Raw genomic sequence first — 13,627 nt, 5'->3', positions numbered from 1 at the left:
CTTGGTAATCTGTCAAAGTTTCATTTTCTTCCGCCCACCCGCTTATTCTGTTCGCTAACACCCCAGTATATATTTTACTCAAAGAATCCAACAGAGATATACCTCTATAACTGTTCACATTGTTCATACTACCCTTCCCCTTGTATATAGGGCATATAATTCCTGTTTCCCATTCCTTAGGGTAATTACCTCCCTCAAATATCTTATTGAATAGTTTAACCATGCCCTCTATCATTATCTCATTTTTGCTAATTTCCTTCCAAAACTTGTTATTTATACCATTACACCCCCCGGCCGACTTCCCACTGGCTCTGCTTATCACTCTCAGGATTTCCTCCCTTGTGATTTCTTTATCCAGGTCATAAATTGGCACTCTCCTATTCCTCCAAATCACTTCTTCTCCCGAACCTCTCCATCTTTCATCCCCCTTTTTCCCTAGTAATTCATCAAAGTGTCTGACCCATTGCACTTCCTCAATACTCGTTTTCTCTATATTCCTTCCACCCTTAATAATTTTATTAATCTTGTCCCAAACTCTCTCAAAATTATTTGACTTGCAGTCATTATTTATGGCTTCCATTTGTTCCTCTAACCACGTCTTTTTTGTCTCACAAATTTTCTTTTTATACTCCTTCCTCAATCTACAGAAAAACTCCCTTTCTTGGCTCCCACCTTTCCTTCTATATTCTCCTAACGCGTCCATCACCTTCCTCCGCATTCCTTCACACTCCCTATTAAACCATTCCTCTCCCTCTTTCTTATTTCCCTTTCTAGCTTTCGCCTTCTGCGCTATTATCTTTATTGGATGTAGCAGGAATTCCAAGACTTTATCAGTATTATTCTCTTCTAACGCCCCTTCCCACCCATATTTCAGAAGTTGTAACTCCTCTTTTGCTACCCTATTCCTTCTCTGTCCATTTATACTTATTATAACCACTCCCTCGTTTATCATTTGTCTCATCTTCCTTCATTGTACACTTCTCTTCCCCCCTTTTCAGCATAACCCTCACTGGGAAATGGTGTGATTCAATCCAGTCTCTTATTTCCATTCTTACAACCTCCTCAATCATACCTTCCGAACTTAAAACCATATCTATCACACTACCACCCTTCTCAGTAACATATGTCAATTTCCCCCTCCTGTCACCCTCTATCCACCCATTCAGAATATACAAATTTCCCACAGCACACATCTCTAGGAGCTTCTCTCCATAACTATTTGTAATTTTGTCCTCACTCCTTCTACTTTCCAACAAACACATTCCATCCTCCCTATTATATACTGGGCTCTGTTCCCCTATTCTCGCGTTCCAATCCCCGAATAACAACATATCCTCTTCAGCTGGAAACATTCCATTTATCCTACCAATATCTACCAAAAACTCTTCAAAAAATATTTATTTGCATATGCTGAATTACTAGGATGGCAGTAAACAAAAGCTAGATTTATTTTCTTCCTCCTTCCCTCACCCCCTCCCATATTCAATCTCAACCATATGGTTTCCAACATATCGGTCTACATATCCTCTACTCTTTCACTAATTTCTTCCCTAATTAGAACTATCATCTCTCCTGGTGCTCGTCCCTTATTCCTCTCTTCTCTTCTATATTTATATTTTATCACAAACCCCTTCCATGAAATCTCCCTCCCTGTTTCCAGCCACGTCTCCAAGAGTGCCACAACATCAAAACTTTCAATTACTTCCCGAACTTTCTTGTTTCCTAATTTGTTCCTTAGTCCCTCAATATTCACACATCCTATTTTCCAATATAGTTATAACTTTCCCTCCCTCCCTTCTAGGTCTCCCCTCTATTCTTACTTCTAGTATTATCGTCCTCTCATCCCTCATCTCCATTCCTCCTTCTTTAACCCACCTATACCGTTCCATACCCTCTGTATCTTCCATCCCTTTACGTACTTTTCCCCATATGTCTTTTAAGCTCCTACTTCTGACTTTACACATAATTTTTTTACCTTCCTGTCGATCTGTATCCTCTTGTCCTTTCTTGTTCACTACACCACTACACTCCGCTCTCACCGATTCTTGCCGCTCACCTCCACTCACCTCCTCGCTATTTCGGACTTCTGAATCCACCTTCCCTTGTCCTTTCTTGCTCACTGCAGCACTTACACTCTACTCTCCCAGTTTCTTGCTGCTCACTCCCACCGTCCACTTCACTATCTTGATCTTCTGTCTCCCGGCTGCACTGCCCATTCTCTTCTGAGATGCTCACCTCTCCTGCCACGTCTCTCCTCCTCTTCTTTTCTTCTTTCTTCCTCCCATCTTGCCTTGTCATCTCACCACCCTCAACCCTCTCGTTTTCGTCCATCTCCTTTAGCTTCGTCACTGAATGTACTCTAACCCATCGCCCGTTTTTCACCTCCAACCTCAGACCTCTTATTCGGGCCTTTAGCCCCTGGTTCCTCGCTCTCCATAGGTGCCTATTCAAGATCCTCATATTTTCACTTCCTTCTCTTCCCATGTCTCTTTTCATCCTTATTTTCTGTCCCTGTAAATTCTTACTGTTACCTAACACAATTTCTGCCATTAGGGTAGATAAAAATTTTACCCTAATTGGCCTCCGACCTTTAGTTTTACCAATTCTCTCTACATCATCTATGTCAATACTACTGAAATTTATCTTCATTGTATCACGTATAACTTCGATCACCTTGTCTATCAGTTCCATCTTGTCCTCCGTCACATCTTCCTCAACTCCATATATAAATATGGCTTTCTTCCATCTCTCCTGCTTGTACTCCTCCCCTTCTTTCTTCATCCTCATCATCTCCTCTTTCAAATATTTCACTTCCCCTCTCAATAACTCGATTTCTTTCTCATTATTATCAACTCTTCTGCTTGATTCCTCCGTCCTCGTTTCCAGCCATTTCTTCATGTTGCCTATCTCCTTTCTCTGCTCCTCCATCATGTCCTTTATTTCCTGCACTTTCTCCCACTGGCATTTCTCTTGCATGACTTCACTCACAACCACCCTGAGTGCGGCCAAATCCTCTGTATTATATTTTCCACTGGTATTTGGGCCTGGGTTTAATTCCACCCCCCAAATAACCAGTAGCACCGCTATCACTGCCACTACCAGCACCGCTTCACCCATTTTTAATCCGTCCTTACTTATCACCAATCCATTCTTGTTCTCCTTCTTCCGCTTTGCCTGCCATTTGTCAATAGCGGCCCGGTACTGCTCGATGCCAACCATGTCCACCGCACGCACTACTCTACACGACCTCTCTCCTCGACCGCTCGAGCTAGACTGTGATATGGTAATTAACTGTATCGTAGGCTGATGTCAATTCAAAAAAACTACTCCAGTGACTTTGTTGTTTTCATAGCCGTCTTCTATATATTGTCTGAGGTGCAGTATTTGGGAAGTACAACTTTTCCCTGGTCGAAAGCCGGCTTGTTCTGGTATGAGTAATGGGTCTATCACTTCAGATAGTCAGTCCAGAATCATCCTTTCTAAGATTTTGTATAAATGGCACAACAAAGAGATTGGTCGGTAGTTATTCGGATCACCTGCGTTCTTGCCAGGGTTCTGCGGTGTTTTAAGATGATGACGCGCTGCCACATCGCTCCCACGTCCCCCGGGAACGGTTCCAGGAACATGCAGCAGAGGTCCAACGACTGCCAATGCAACCCAGGATCTCCGATATGAACCCTATCGAGCATAACTGGGATGTCCTGGAACGCAGGCTCCGTGCCATTGATCCTGCACCCACGAACAGACCAGCATTGGCGGCCGCTCTGCAAACGATTTGGCTGTCAGCCGCATCCAGAGAATACCAGGGACTTGTCGACTCACTTCCACGACGTCTCACTGCTGTTCGCAGGGCCAGAGGAGGCCCCACACGCTATTAGGTGACTATCCCATGACATTTGCTAAGTCAGTGTAAATTAAACTAGAGCAAATACTAATAGACTACGATCTAGGGAAGAAAGATCACCTAGTTATTACATAGATGAGAAAAGTATCATACAATAAATTGGTACTCAAATTTTAGCTGGTATTCGATTCCTGGCTGAGGTCCAGTTCATTCCGGCATTTCCCTCTCGTCACATTCTCCATGCCAGAATCGCCTTAAATATTTAACCGCTCATGGAGACACAGCAGTTGACGTCCCACGATTAAATTGTGGTTATTCTTGAAGAAAGAAAATTCATCTTGAGGTGTCGACGATCCGTTGAGCTGAGCCTTCGCCACGTGCACGTAGAATTAAGCTGTAACTGACACAACAGGCATTAAAATATTCACACACCGGTCGAAATGTTCACTAATCGCGTGGAGAAATAAACTTGAATATCTAAATTTCCGGTACCAATCAGTCAAGTTTTGCTTTGAATTACTACACTCATAAACAGCGTAGAAGATTATCGTCCGTAGGATTTAATTAAGTTCCACGTGGTTCGGCGTAACATCAGCAGATCGGGACAGCGCAGAGCAGAATAAGTAAGTCAGTAAGAGGATGATTTATTGTGCACACGAAGTTTTATACCTTTTGGCTCGGGGTGAGTCGTTTTTCAAGATGACGATTGGTTCACCAGTGCCTCTTTTAATTGCTACGACTATTCCAGAGATTTGTAGATTGCTGGCTTGCTGGTCGGCGCTCGCGCTGTAGCCCCGGGGAACCTGTCCGGCACGTGATCTCCCCTTCACTCGATCAAGAATAGATCAATAGTTACTCCTTCTGAACTGGTAAAAATCAGCCTGACACACTAACACGGCTCGCTGAATGACAAAATCCAGCTCGAGGCAAACAATTTTTTTTTCAATGCGGGCCTGTAGCAAATATTCTAATTATGACCAAATTTGATGGGGACATTTCTCCCTTGGTTGGAAAATAATTTCTTTAGTAGATGAAGTTATTAAATAATAATGTCCACTTGATGTTGTTCCCGAAAATTTGTAATACAGGTTGCATTCAATAACCCTCTTGAGCTCACAACAGCTGTCCGGTCTATATGAGACTCGAAGTTCTCGGTTGCGCTCCTTGCATATGATAGCCTAGGACTTCTACACAGGTTGTTCCGCAAGTTTGACACTCCTGCGGTGAAAAATTTTTCTTCAACAGATGATTATCTGGATGCTAGTTCACAGTTTGGGGATTCGATATACTCTCAAAGTATCTGCGTTGTGTACCGCTTCATAAAATTTATCTAAACTTTAAATTTTATAAGAATGTTTGCCAAACACTTTGATAATTTTGTAGGGTCCTACAAACAACGGTGCAAACTTAGCGTAGAATTTGCTGGTTGGTTCAGACACGGCGGATTTCTTTAGTAGCACATATTCATTAAGTCTGAGATGTTGGAACTTCCTCCCTTGAAACTCTTTTATATCATCTTTCGGCTTGGCGCTTTAAAGACTTAGCTGCTTTCCCAAAGTTTTCCTGTGGAATAGGCTTCAAAGTGCCGTGGCATTGGATAATGTTTTCCCACGGTCTTACAGGATACTGATTGAAATGGAGTACTGATGGAATCTGGGAAGTGGCCTCATGTACCTCGTATAGTGCCATTGGAGCTCTCCATGATAATGCGGAGTACATCTACCCATTTCCAGTTTGCTTTTCCACAGAATATTGTACAGAAATTAGCTAGCTCTTGCATTACACGTTCCGCTGGATTGCTGGACTGATGCCTTACTGAGTTCAGAATATGTTTGATATCCAATTTAATCACTGCTTGCTTGAATTCCACGGAAGTAAACTGTGGCCCGTGATCCGTTAGAATAGCCTTAGGTTTTCCCATGCGAGGAATTATGTTCCACGTTATTCTCCATAGAACAGATTTTGAATTTGCCTTCTGAATCAGGTATAGTGTTACATACTTAGAGAACCCATCAATGGTCACGATCTCATGAAGATTGCCTCTTTTTGAGGTCGGAATTTGGCCGAATAGGTCCATCGCATACAGTTATTTAGGACTGGAAGGCAAAATAGGAATGGGACTTAATTGCTATAAGTAGGAACTTGGTTTGACCCTCTGACATGTGTCACACGTCGTTATGACATTACTTACAAAGATCCTCAATCCTTCCCACGTAAATGATTCTTGGATAGCAGCAACAGTTTTCTGCATACCGCCATGGCCCGTAATTCGATCTGCGTACCAAGTAACAGGTTCCTGCAGTTTGAGTGGGATGGCAGCTCTTAATTTTGTTTTAGCCAAGTCAACAAACTTGCACAGAATTCCATTGATATATCGGAAATTCTTGGCTGGCCTCCTAACTTTTCTAAACTCTGGCTCGTCTGGAGCAAGCTTGTTTTCGAGACAGTTGATGATGGGTCGCAACCAGGGTCTCGTTTCTGTGCTTGCCGAAGATAACCAAGCCTGCGTAGAAATTCGTTGTCTTCCCGTGCTAATTCGATATGATGTACCTCAAGGTTTTCAGGGTTATGGTTTCTACTCAGACAGTCTGCTTGTAGATTACACTTACCTGAACAATGTTCAAGTCGAAGATTGAACTGCTGCACGAAATGTGTCCATCCTGAAGACTCGTTCAGAAGCCATTGTGGTCTTTAACATGAACATTAAGGCACGGTGGTCATTTCTGACGATAATGGGGAACCCATAAATCAATTTTTGCCAATACTTGAGAGAATAAACTATCGACAGCATTTCTAACTCGGTAAGAGAGTAATGTTTCTCGTGTTTCCTGGTTTTCTACTGACGAATGCCAAATATGTCCTATTCTCTGGGTTGTTCATTTCTTCTTGGAAAAGTACTGCCCCAATTCCAATGTTAGAGGCATCTGTCTGTAGAATGAAGGGTTTGGTGAAGTCAGGGTATCCTAGTTTGATGTTGTTCAGCAGCATTTCTTTCGTTTTCACGAAGGCCTAATCACACTCAGCGTTCCATTTCCGTCTATTTCTTTCCTCAAGAGATCTTGAAACGGGGCAACTGTCTGAGTATATTGCGGACAGTGATTTGAAAAGAATTGGCACATTCCCTAGAATTGCTTCATTTGTTTGACTCTGACTGGCTTTGGGAAGTTGCTTATGGCTTCGATTCTAACTGGGTTAGGCCTCACTCCATTGCCATCTATGATGTGTCCTGAGAACAGTATATCGGGCTTACAGAAATGTGATTTCTTCAGGTTGACATGGAAACCAGCATCAGATAAGTTCTTCAACAGTTTCTCCAGTTTTACTACGTGTTCCTCTAAAGTTTTGGTCGCTAGGAGTAAATCGTCGATGTACCTCGTAGTAAAATCTTTTACTTCATCAGTTAGACATCGATCAAGAGCTCTGATGAGTGCGGCACCAGCGTTACGGAATCTGAAAGACTGACGACAGAAAACATACGTCTCTTGGTCACATATGAATCCTGTCAGCAACCTGGATTTTTCCTCGAGCAGAGAATGGTAGTATGAGGATGTGAAGTCAGCCGAGGAGAAATACCTCATACCCTTGAATTTTCGGATGACGTCTTTGATCGTTGGAGCTTGATCATTCTCCGCAATTAGCTTCTCATTTACGACCCTGACATCTAGGCACACGCGTAGTGATCCATCCTGTTTAGAAACCACCACTAAAGTGTTAAGAAACGGACCTCGGGCCTTCATTATGATCCCGTCTCTCTCCGTCTCTTCTATAATTTTGCCTACCTTCGAATAGAATTTCTCGGGTATCGTATACGGCCTTTTCTTGAACGGTAGCCAGTCCGTCACAAGAAGTGAGTATTTAAAATCTGGAATAAAGCCAGGTTTAGAATTGAACAGGTTCTTGTACTTTATTAATAAATTCTGAATTTACATCTAATCCTCTTCTCTGCCCATGGCTTGCCTTGACTTTATTGAGATTAGATCAAAGAGGTGCGTATTAATATCGCACTCTTCTAGAATTTTGTCCATGGCCATAAGAATTTCTTCGGAAGCCTCATGGTCTTCTAATTCCCTCGGATATAAGGCGTTTGAATCCCCATGAAAGTTGTATGGATCATTTAATTCCTGAGGATTGATGTAGCAGTTTCAGATCGGCCATCTTAAAATGAACTGAATTTGACTTCATGTCAATCATGGCCTGATATGACATTAAAAAGTCAGAACCCAAAATTATATTGAATTTAATGTTAGACATGGCTAGAAGTACATGAGATAATGACGTCCATCCAATTTCAACATCCAACAATGTCTGTTTCTTGCAAGAGACTGACCTATCAGGAATAATGACCTTGATTTTTACATGGGATACCGGTATAACAGGTATGTAATTTCTATCCTTGAGATCCCTTAGAAATGCAGTTGAAATATCGCTGATATTTGACCGAGTATCTATCAGACATTTAACCTGATCATTGCAAATCCGTGCCGAAATAATCGCTAGATTTAATGGTGTTCCTCAGTTACGTTGATCCATTTCATCTAGCAAATCATTGGCATTAGTTGTCCATGAATCGACCTGTACTATGATCCATTATTGACACTTATCGACTACGCCTTCAGGATTCAGGTTATCTCCTCTTATGTAGATCGATTTTTCTTAACAGCACCTTGACTGTGCTCCTGACTCTCTCGGTCTTGCCCTTTGATATGGAAGGCTCTCTGCTCCCACGATATCAGGATTTGTATCCTGGTTATGGATTGCTCTTCTCCACCGTTCCTTTTCCTGTTTCGAGTTCTTGAGGCCTTCCGCATCTCTCTCTCTCTCTCTCTCTCTCTCTTCTTCTCTCCAATCTTTCCGTCCTCTTGATTGGCGGAAGTCTTGTTTCCTTCTCCAGCTTCTTCGGTTGTTCCGGTACGGTCGTTTTCTTCCGTTCCGGCGTGAGCATTCGCAGTTTCTCATGGTTTTGTTTCGGCAAACTGGGGAACGATCACGAGACGAATCTCGAACTTCGGGGTTTCGTTGCCAAGTTCTCCCCTTGTTGGTTGGTCTTTGTTCCTCCTCTTTGTTCGTGGTGGAAATCTGGTGTACTTGAGGCTCCGGATTACGCGTTTGACGACTGGTTCCTTGGACGTCATGTCCAGCTTTCGTAATAGTGCTTCAACCTGGATTGCTGTCTGCGTTTTGAAGGCGATCATATTTTGCTGCACGTTAGCAGGTAGTTGACGGACGATAACTTTAACCATCTCCTGCTCAGCTGGTGGTGACTCTAGTTCCCCGAGCTTGCGTAACTGACTCGCGAAGAAATCGGCGTACTTTGTGGGCATAGATGACGCATACTTCCGAGCGTAGTGTTCCGTTTTCAGGTTGTGCTGTACATCGCTATTCCAATATTTTTTCAGGAAGGCCTTCTTAAATCCGTCGAAGTGATCGAATGAGAACCTGAACGCCACAAATCAGGTGTGGACTGAAGTTTCTAGGAATCTTTCAGCGAATCGCAGTTGTCTTTCCTGAGGGATTTTCGCATCGCGAAAATAGTCCTGCAATTCGTTAATGAAAATTTTCGGCCTGATTTCACGGGCATTATTGAATTTCTTCCGCTGATCTTCGTGGAGTCGGATATTGTTGACTATCCACGCCTGACCTGTCGTATTTAACTGCGATGTGTTTGACATCGGTCCTGGAGATTGTAACGGACTCCTCACGTCACCGGCACCTATTGTTATGAAAATCGCCATGCACATGACCTTTTTTCTACTATTAATATGGACTTACCCTCATCTTGATATAAACCGTACTTTTTTTGCAACTAGACTTACATACTTCTATGAATTTGGACACATCATACTTTGCATGAACTCTGCTCTATCCATCTCTACGATCTACGATAAACTGACTTCCTTCTCGCCAGCTGACGTCATACGACATCGCCTAGCATGTCGCGCATGCTGCTGTAACCTCTGTGTTGGAATGTTGAAGTTTTCTCATAAAAAATAAAATGTCATGTATCATATGTTGTACATATTTTAGGAATACAACATTGAGGTTATGTGTTGGTAATTCATATTAATTTAGTCAAGTGGTTTATCTTCATTTGTTTTATTCTTTGGACATTTTTGAATTGCAATGTGTGTGTGTGTGTAAGTCACTTGTAGTCAACAGCTCGTAATAAATGGATGTGTCATGAAGCTGGTGTTTCAATGGTATAAGTTTTGTCCTAAACGCGGTGTAAGCGAGCAGAAATGAAGATATTTTCAACAGGTTATGGGCCCAGAGCTCCAGAGCGCCAAAACGTCGCAGTAAATTTTGGTCAATATAAGTGGAAATTGAACAACGAGAATTAACGTCGGACGAAGCAAGTTGTGACATTATTGACGGTAAAAATGGCGACCTCGTGGACCGGTGAAGAAACACTGAATAGGAATGTGGACAAGCTTACAGTGGAGAACTATTTTTCGTGGGCATTAAAGGTGAAACAAGAGCTGTTGTTGAAAGATGTATGGGAATCGGTAATAGGGTATGAGGATACGCCACGTTGTCAACTGCCTCAGACAGAAACGAGACGACGAGCGCGAAACAATGTGATCGCGTTAGCGGTTATTTTCAAATATGTCGGAGAAGATTTTGAAAGTGACATTGCAGATATTGAATCAGCGAAAAGGGCATGGGAAAAACTGGACGAGTTGTGCAATGACGGAGGGCTAGTGAATGGTGCTATGACCTTGAAAAAGTTAACTCATTTTGTGAAGCCGAAGGACATGAGTGTTCAAGAACACTTCGCAAAAATAAATCAACTTTGGAGGAGAACTAGTAAAGCCGGATACGAATTCACAGATCAACAAGTTGCAGGAATGATCATCGGAAATCTTACAGAGGAATATGCAGCTTGTATACCTTCCTTGGAAGCTGATTTGGCGAAACTGACCATCTCGAAGGTGAAGGCGAGATTACTCACGGAGGAAAGCAGAAGGAAACTTCAGCAAAATGGAGGAAAGGCTTATGACACTGGAAAACGTGAGGAGGATGAAGCTCAAGCCATGGTTGTTCAACAGAAGCGAGATATCAAGAAAGAAGACGTGGGACGAGGAAAATATAGTTGCTACAATTGCGGTAAACAGGGACATGTATCTAAATATTGTCGCAGTACCCAAAAGTGCTTCAATTGTGGTAAGTCAGGACATTATTCAAAAGTATGTCCAACAATGAAGAGTGACGAACCATCGCAGGAGAGTAAATCAGTGAATGCGAGTGGAAAACTGGTAAGCTCGGAAATTATACATGTAGTAGATAAGGCGATGAGCATGGTCGTTTCTGTGCGAGCTGAGAAAATTAAAGATTGGTTGTTCGATTCAGGTGCGTCCCATCATATGTGTCCAACAAAGGAGATGTTTACAGACATGTTAACAAATGTAACCGGGAATGTAGAAATAGGAGATAACAGTAAGCTGGATATTAATGGTATAGGTAAGGTAAAAGTAAAAATGTCCACAGGATGGACAATTACATTTACAGACGTGTTGTATGTACCAAACTTAGGTGCAAATTTAATATCAGTTGGTAAGTTAACCAGCAAAGGTTTCAAAGTAGGATTTGCAGGTGAGAAAGCAGTGGTTGTAGATAAGAATGGAGATGAAAGATTGTTTGTTGCAAACAGGAGGAATGATGTGTATGTAGTACAAATAGAGGCGAGAAATGATATTGTAACTGTGAGTGACTGTGATCAAATGATAGATCAAGAATGTAATAACAATGTAGTATTTAAAAGTGTTGGGCAGGTTAGGTTGTGGCATGAGAGATACGGACATGCACATTCTGAAGCCTTATTTAAATTGCCTATGTTAGAATTGAAAAGGAGTAATGACATTAATACTTGTTCTGTATGCATTCAGGGGAAACTAACTAACAAGGGAGTACCTAAGTCTTGTGAGCGTGAGGTAGAAAAACCACTTGATGTTGTGCACACTGATGTAATTGGAAAAATTAGTCCACCATCACTTGGGAAAGCTCAATATGTTGTAACCATGATTGATGAATACTCCAGATTTAATGTGGCTGTATGTATGAAAAATAAGGATGAAGTATTAGAGGTGTTTAATAGGTATCAGGCAAATGCAGAAAAGTTACATGGTGTGGGAATTAAGGTGGTGCAATCTGACAATGGTACAGAGTATACATGTAGCAGGTTTGAAGCACAATTGCAAAAATGTGGTATTACTCATAGGAGGTCAGTACCGTACACTCCACAACAAAATGGATTAGCAGAGAGGCAGAATAGAACGATGTTTGATACTGTTAGATGTCTATTGATCCAGTCAGGGTTACCAAAGGAATTTTGGGGAGAAGCAGTAATGACAGCAGTGTACTTGAGAAATAGGTGCCCATCCTCAGCAATAAATTTTCAGATACCGTATGAACTGTGGTTCAATAGGAAGTTGGATCAGGAAGAAATAGGTAGATTGAAAGTATTTGGATGTCAGGCATGGGCTGTGAGGGCAGACAGCAGGAAGTTAGATCCCAGAGCAGAGCCATGCATTATGATAGGGTACGAGACAGGTACTAAAGATGGATATAGGTTATGGAGTCTTGAAAGGGAAAGAGTAATAGTGAGGAGAAGTGTCGTATTTGAGGAACAGATATTTCCCTTTAAGGTGAAAAGTCCTGGAATTGATATCAAGGAAAAGATAAATGTACCAAAGGCAGAGGATAGTGAAACATACTTTGACATACTGTGCACTGAAGATCCAGAGATAAAATTAGGGACTGAGTTAGACACAAAGGACGGAGAGGAAACATTGGCTGTTGAGCCAACGACCGGAGAGGAATAACTAGAGGTTGAGTCTATAGCAATACAAGAGCCAGGTAATGGTCTGAGAAGGTCAATAAGACAGAGGAAAGGTAAGACTTGTGCAGATTGTAAGGCAGTGATGGAAGTTAGGCATGCAATATAGTAGAACCTAGAACAGTTGAGGAGGCTATGTCAAGCCAAGAATCTGGTAACTGGATGGAGGCCATGAAAGTGGAGATCAATGAGATGAGAAAGAAGGATGTTTGGGAAATTGTAAAAAGACCAGAAAATGTCAAGATAATTAGTTCTAAGTGGGTGTTTTCATTGAAATATGACAGTGAGGGTAACATTCAGAAATATAAAGCCAGGTTGGTTGACCAAGGTTTTAAGAGACAGATGAACCTTAGTTTTGATGAAACATTTAGTCCTGTTATAAAGAGGAAAACAATGAGACTGTTAATAGGTATTGCAGTACGTAGAGGCTGGACTGTAGAACATCTAGATGTAACTAGTGCTTACTTAAATAGTGAAATCAGTTGTACTGTATACATGGAGCAACCAGAATTGTTTGTAGAAAAGGATGTCCAAAACTATGTATGTAAATTGAAGAAAAGCATCTATGGACTACCTAATTCGAGTAAAGACTGGAATGCTTGTGTTGATGCTATAATTAGAAGACTAGATTTTAAGAGATGTATCAAAGAACCATGTGTGTATGTAAAGGAGTGTTGTATTATTGGCTTGTATGTTGATGACATTATTGCAGTAGGTGACAAAGAGGTTGTTAAGTTGGTTAAAATAAGGTTGGCAGATGAGTTAGAGATTAAAGATCTAGGGAAAGCAACAAACTTATTGTCAATAAAAATAGAACAGACAAAAGAAGGGGTTATGTTGAGTCAAAGTTTATACATTGACAAATTACTTGCTGATTTTTCCATGAGGGACTGTAAACCGAGTAAGACTGTTTTACCAAGTGGGTATTCAGCAGCTGAAAATGATGAGCA

The sequence above is a fragment of the Anabrus simplex genome, chromosome 1 (assembly GCF_040414725.1).
Source record: "Anabrus simplex isolate iqAnaSimp1 chromosome 1, ASM4041472v1, whole genome shotgun sequence".
Lineage (NCBI taxonomy): Eukaryota > Metazoa > Arthropoda > Insecta > Orthoptera > Tettigoniidae > Anabrus > Anabrus simplex.
This window is presented reverse-complemented; position numbering follows the sequence as displayed.